Raw genomic sequence first — 6,601 nt, 5'->3', positions numbered from 1 at the left:
TTAAAAGATTAACTCAAGAGCAAATGCAATCTAGCTAGAAGGGCTAAAGTCTTATGTTACAATTATGATGAACCTTAGAAACAAGGTCATTGGTGTAAGAGACAACAATTATATATGCTCAATGCTGAAGCTTCTGAGGTAGAGGATGCACCAGTAGAAGAAGCAGTCTTTGAAGAAGCAGTTGAGACTCCAGTCGACTCTGACATGAAAATATCTTTACATGCTCTCACTGTCACTGGTACCATCTCTGGTGACATAATTAGAATTCCAGGAATTATTAAGAAGCATAAAATTTCTATATTAATTGATTCTGGGAGTACACATAGCTTCATTAACTCTACTTTAGCCACCAATTTGCATTGTGAAATTCAACCTACTGGACACTTGTTGGTCACTGTTGCAAATGTAAAGAGGACTGTCAGCTCTGGAATGTGTCCTCAACTACAATGGTCTATGCAAGATTACCAATTCAGTGGAGATTTGAGACTACTTCCCTTGGGTGGTTGTGATATAGTCTTGGGGGCAGAAATGGCTAAGAAGATTAGGTAATGTAATGTTCAACTTTTCCAAGCTCAGCATTTCCTTTAAACACCAAGGTGAGACAATTACTTTAACTGGTATCAAAAATTCTTCTTCTCTCATGATGATAAGCAGTAGAGGTGTCAAAAAGGCCAGGCCATCCTGGGCCCAAACCGGACTGGCCCATATAAATAGGCCAAAGCCTGGCCTGACCCGTATTAAATAGGCCCGGGCCGGATCCAGCCTTAAAGCAGGCCCAAACCAGGCTGAAGTTTTTAGACCTTTTAGCCTGGCCTGCCTAAGCCCGAGCCTGCATAAAGCTTGCTGGGCTGGCCTGTTTAGGCCTGTCTGTATGATAATATGAAATATAACTAAGTCACTGGTATTAAAAAGAAGGGCAGCAACTCCTTCCAATTTCAATCTATTTTCAAAACCAATAGCTCTGCCCTCTCTCCTATCTCAACGACTGTATTTCTTCATCTTTTTCTCTCTTTCTTTTTCAGCAATGTTGATCTCTGAGTAATTTCCCCATCTGGATTTCGCTCAACAGCCAGATGGGGATTAAGGGAAGGGTATCTACCATCAATTGTTACACTGATTCTGTTCAAATTCAATTCTAAGATGAGTTGCATAATGCATTCCATCACCCATTTCATTCATTCATCCATTCATTTTTTTTTTAATTTATCTGTGATGCATTCAATTTCCCCTAGTCCATTTATTTACTTTGCTTATACATCTCTTCTATTCTATTCTATTCGGTTTTGTATAATGTTATATATAAGCATGCATATTTACAATCATTCCATTCATCATCTAGTATCTTCTTCTCTAGATTTTCGGTTTCAGACTTCCATTTGGCCGTTAGTATGTTACCATTTGGATATCCATCATACGCTTGAGCTCCCTTTTGATCGTTTCTGATTTGGTTGATTTGCTTCACATGATTTGTTTCCAGCCTATGTTATTATTTAATTACTTTACTCTCATTGATTTGAGTGCTTCGACGGTTTCTTTCCAATTTAAGTTAGAAATCCAGTTTTCTTTTTTGAGTTCTTGGCTTAGATAAATTTAAACACTAAAACAGACAGGATTCCATTAATCTTAAAAGCTAACATCACATCTAATAGTAATCACTGGACTTTCTTAAACTAACGATCTAGGAAATTTAAAGAAACTTAAAGAAATTTAAACATATTCTTCCTCTTTGCTCGACCCGAACTGTTAAAACATTGGATGAAATTTCTCCTCCCTTCATTCTCTATTCTTCTTCAGAATCGTCCACCTCTATCAATCCTCCATCCCTCTCTTGCTGGTATATTGCTGACTTCTCATGTACATAAGCATAGTCTATGCCGGGTGGATATTCTGTCAAAAAATAATTCGATGTTACCGGAACCCCGGTAGCCAACCTGACCTGCAGATCCTTAATTGCTTCTTTCCCCAATCTCTCTTTCTCTTCCTTGCTCAAGTTGCACAGAGCTAGACGCTGGGCTTGTGCTGGGTACAAAAAAGCTTCCCAATTACTTATGTTGCACCTGTAATACTGCATTCGATGAAGCTGACCTTCTTGACAGTGAATCACCTTAGTTGATGAAATAGGAACACTTAATGGAATTCTAAAGTGGTTGAAAGCCATTGACGCTAATATTTCTTTGATTTTTTTACTTCTTTTTGCTTTTCTTAGTTTTTCTTAAGATTTCTTCACTTTTTGGATTGAATCTTTTATAGACGGTATGAACCTTTGGTTTTCTCGTCGCATTAAAGCTCTTTTCATTTTCTTTACGTTTGGCTTTTGGTCTTAGACGTCTCTTCTTCTTGTGCTTCTCATCTAGTCTGTTTTTGATACCCTATTCGTAGCATGAAAATTTCTTTGACTTGTCAATCCTGTTTAGTCTCCTCATTCCCTTTAAGAGAGGTTTAATTTCTCGGCTTTCCCTTTTCTGAGCCATAGCCATATCTAATTTAAAATTTGTAGCTCTCCCCAATCTCGAAATCGTTGGTCTCCTATCTAGACCCTTCAACATTTTTTCCCCCTCAATTCTGTGATAAGTCGTGTATCTCTGTCGTATCCCCCTGTTGATGGTGGTTTTTAGCTTACGGTTAAAATCGTAAAACCATACACCTGACATGACGTCACTTTGACCACTAGCGCATTTATTGAATCAATCAACATGCCTACGTAAGAATTACCAGGGTACCTTTTTTTATACATGTGTCATGTTCAACGTCAGAACCCTTAGTATTGACCGACATCATCTTCATACATACCAAACCCTAATTCTCACGCCACCGTGCCAATGGAAAACCATGCCAGCCACGTATCCGCGCCAAGGCATGCCAACCATGCCATCCGCACCACCGTGCCAATGGCAAACCATGCCAGCCACGTCTCCGAGCCAAGGTATGCCAACCATGCCAGCCACGTCTCCGCGCCAAGGCATGCCAACCATGCCAGCCGCACCACCGTGCCAATGGCAAACCATGCCAGCCACGTCTCCGCGCCAAGGCATGCCAACCATGCCAGCCGCACCACCGTGCAATGGAAAACCTTTCCAACCACGTCTCCGCGCCAAGGCATGTCAACCATGCCAGCCGCACCACTGTGCCAATGGCAAACCATGCCAGCCACATCTCCTCGCCAAGGCATGCCAACCATGCCAGCCGCACCACTGTGCAAATGGCAAACCATGCCAGCCACATCTCCGCGCCAATGGCATGCCAAACCCTTGGCCCCACCATGCCAAGCCAACCGTACCTTGCCTTGGCCCCACCATGCCAAGCCAACCGCACCTTGCCTTGGACCCACCATGCCAATCCAACCGCACCTTGCCTTGGCCCCAACCATGTTATCCGCACCATGCGCCAATGGCATGCAAACCCTTCGCCCCATGCATGCCATGCCAACCACCTTGCCGCGCCATACCATGCCGGCCTTCCCTATGCAGCTACCAAAACGAAGTCGTGCGACGATCAACGACCACCCTTCAATCCTAGATGCAAATCCTAGCCGTCCAAGGTCGCCAAACAACACATAGTAACCTTTGGCCCAAAACCCTAGTTTTGGCCACGCCAAGGCATGCCATGCCACATGTGCCAATGGCATGCCAACCACCTTGTCGCGCATACCATGCCATCCTTCCCTATGCGGCTACCAAAATGAAGGCGTGCGACGATCAACGACCACCCTTCAATCCTATATGCAAATCCTAGCTGTCCAAGGTCGCCAAACAACGCATGGTAACCTTTGGACCAAAACCCTAGTTTTGGCCACGCCAAAACGCGCCAAGGCATGCCATGCCACATGTGCCAATGGCATGCCAACCACCTTTTCGCGTCATACCATGCCAGCCTTCCCTGTGCGGCTACCAAAACGAAGGCGTGCGACGATCAACGGCCACCCTTCAATCCTAGATGCAAATCCTAGACGTCCAAGGTCGCCAAACAACGCATGGTAACCTTTGGCCCAAAACCCTAGTTTTGGCCACGCCAAGGCATGCCATGTCACATGTGCCAATGACATGCCAACCACCTTGCCGCGCCATACCATGCCGGCCTTCCCTATGCGGCTACCAAAACGAAGGCGTGCGACGATCAACGGCCACCCTTCAATCCTAGATGCAAATCCTAGTTGTCCAAGGTCGTCAAACAACGCATGGTAACCTTTGGCCCAAAACCCTAGTTTTGGCCACGCCAAACCGCGCCAAGGCATGCCATGCCACATGTGCCAATGACATGCCAACCACCTTGCCGCGCCATACCATGCCGGCCTTCTCTATGTGGCTACCAAAACGAAGGCCTGCAACAATCAACGACCACTCTTTCATCTAAGGTGCAGATCTTAGCCGTCCAAGGTTACCAGCTAATGCATGGAAACCTTTGGCCCTAGTTTGGTCGCGCCTAAACAAAGCCAAAACCCTAAATTTTGGCCGCGCCTAAACTAGGCCATATTAAAGCCATACTGATCATGTTTTCATGTCAGTGGCTACCAAATGAAGGGTTGCAATAATGAGCGACTATCTTTCCTCTTAAGATGCAAAATCTCGACCGTCGAAGGTCACCTCCGAGCCGGCAAGTTTCCCAAGCTCAACTTGTCAGACAACAAAAACGTGTTACATGTTTTCCATGAAAACACTCGAGACATCAACGCATGTCACAAACTGGGGGATGCTCATGGTGTATTGGTTTGGCGGTTTACAGCGTGCGGCGTACACTACGACCGATATAAGAAAGTGTCATAAGGATGAGGCGGTTAGTAAATACAGGGAGTAATGGTGAAACGCTTTCTTTATATGGAACATCAATTCCAGGCGTTACCGGGTACCACCTCCTCCCATTTACTCACCCGTTTTCCATTTCTTAATGAGACCAGAGTACGTTTCACTTCGACTTGTATAAATAGGCATTACCTATTTCCACCGAACGACAAGTTCAGGTCAGGAGGATACAACACTCAGAAAATATTTTTTAGCTTTCCATCTGTTAGCTTCCCACTTTCTGATACAAGTCGTGAAACAACTACTCTCCCAGAATCAACTATTCTGGTCTCAACACTCTATTCGCTTCCCTCCCCAAAACCAACCATTCTCCTTCACTTTGTGACCGAAGCATGTCTGGAATGGCCATTTCTTGGTTTAGGACGGATTTGTACAGATTGATCTCTCGAATCTAAATTACTCCCTTGCAGTACATTTTTTAGGGTTTAAACTTGTTTCTCACCCACACAACCGAAATTACCAAAATCAGCAGAAACCGTTTTCACCCTCAAACACCCCCCTTTTTGTTTCCTCGAGGAATTTAATGCTTTGCTTTTTCTGTTGATTGATTTAGCCTTTATTTTGTTTTCAAATTTTGATTGGCCTAGGTTTGATTTGAATTTAATTAGTTTACTTGTTTAAGGTTAGCTTATAGAGGTTTTTCTGATGTTGGAAAATAGTAGACACCTTATTTATATTAGTTTGTTGAAGCCCATCTAATTCTAAATTTCTTCCTTCCTTCGTCCCTTGAGTGAAATTTGTTCTGGTGAATCTTCCTCCTCCATGTTCTTCTTAGTATGAGTAGTTATGATTTATACAAACATTTAAGTGGTATCTCAGTTGCCCAAAGGTACGCTAATTATACGAATGTTGGTATTTTACCAACTCCTCCTGCCTTAATGAGGGAGTTCGGCATTAAAGACAACAACATTCTAACCAGAGTTTTCTCAACCCATACTTATAAAACCGAAGATATAAGAAGTGTTCTACGTCATTTTTGGGGGCTCAACATCGGATTTCAAATTCGAAATGTGGATCCAAATCTTTTCATCATTACTTTCCGTGATCCTAAGGATTTAGAGTGGATATCTCTGAATGGGCCTTGGTATCCTTACGGTAATGTGCCTTCTGCTCGTTCGACATACCTTGGTATGCAAATATCTTCTGATCTAGTTAAAGAAATACCTTTATGGGCAAGTATCTCGAATACTAAGCATGAGCATAGACTAGGTGAACGTATTGGATTAATTGCTAGTCGAGTAGAAAGGGGTAGCTTTGATTGTGAACCAAGAGTGCTAGTTTGGGTTAATATTGAAAAACCTCTTGTTATGAAACTTCTAGTTAAAGTTGATCCGTTTCCAGATAGAGAGTTATCCTTTACTTACCACAACCTTCCTTCTAAATTTTTGTTCCCATTGCTTCTGTTTTGGTCATAAGACTACCCATTGTGTTATTCTCCAACACAGACCTCTAGAAGATATCTACGATGTTTCTATGCACTCCCCTGGTCTTGCGGATGATATATACTGGTTAAACAACACTATTATTCAGATTTGTAATCTCCAAGATAATACGGATGCTCACGGTAATATGGAGCCAGTAGAGAATTTTTTGAATATTTCGGGTAATAGAGAGACACTTGCTGCTCTTTTTGGAGAAGTTCATCCTCTAGGTGAGTTACCAAGATATTCACTAGCTCAAGATGATCGTAATTATGAAGTTATGGGACCGGTTATCTATGATGAAGATATGCCAAAAGCATCTATTCTAGGAAAAAGAACTTATCCCTTTAACTTACCTAAAAATTTCATCCCCATTCATGGCGA

Source organism: Papaver somniferum, chromosome 10 (genome assembly GCF_003573695.1).
Source record: "Papaver somniferum cultivar HN1 chromosome 10, ASM357369v1, whole genome shotgun sequence".
NCBI classification, from domain to species: domain Eukaryota; kingdom Viridiplantae; phylum Streptophyta; class Magnoliopsida; order Ranunculales; family Papaveraceae; genus Papaver; species Papaver somniferum.
The sequence above is the reverse complement of the archived record's forward strand: the minus strand, read 5'-3'. Positions refer to the sequence as shown.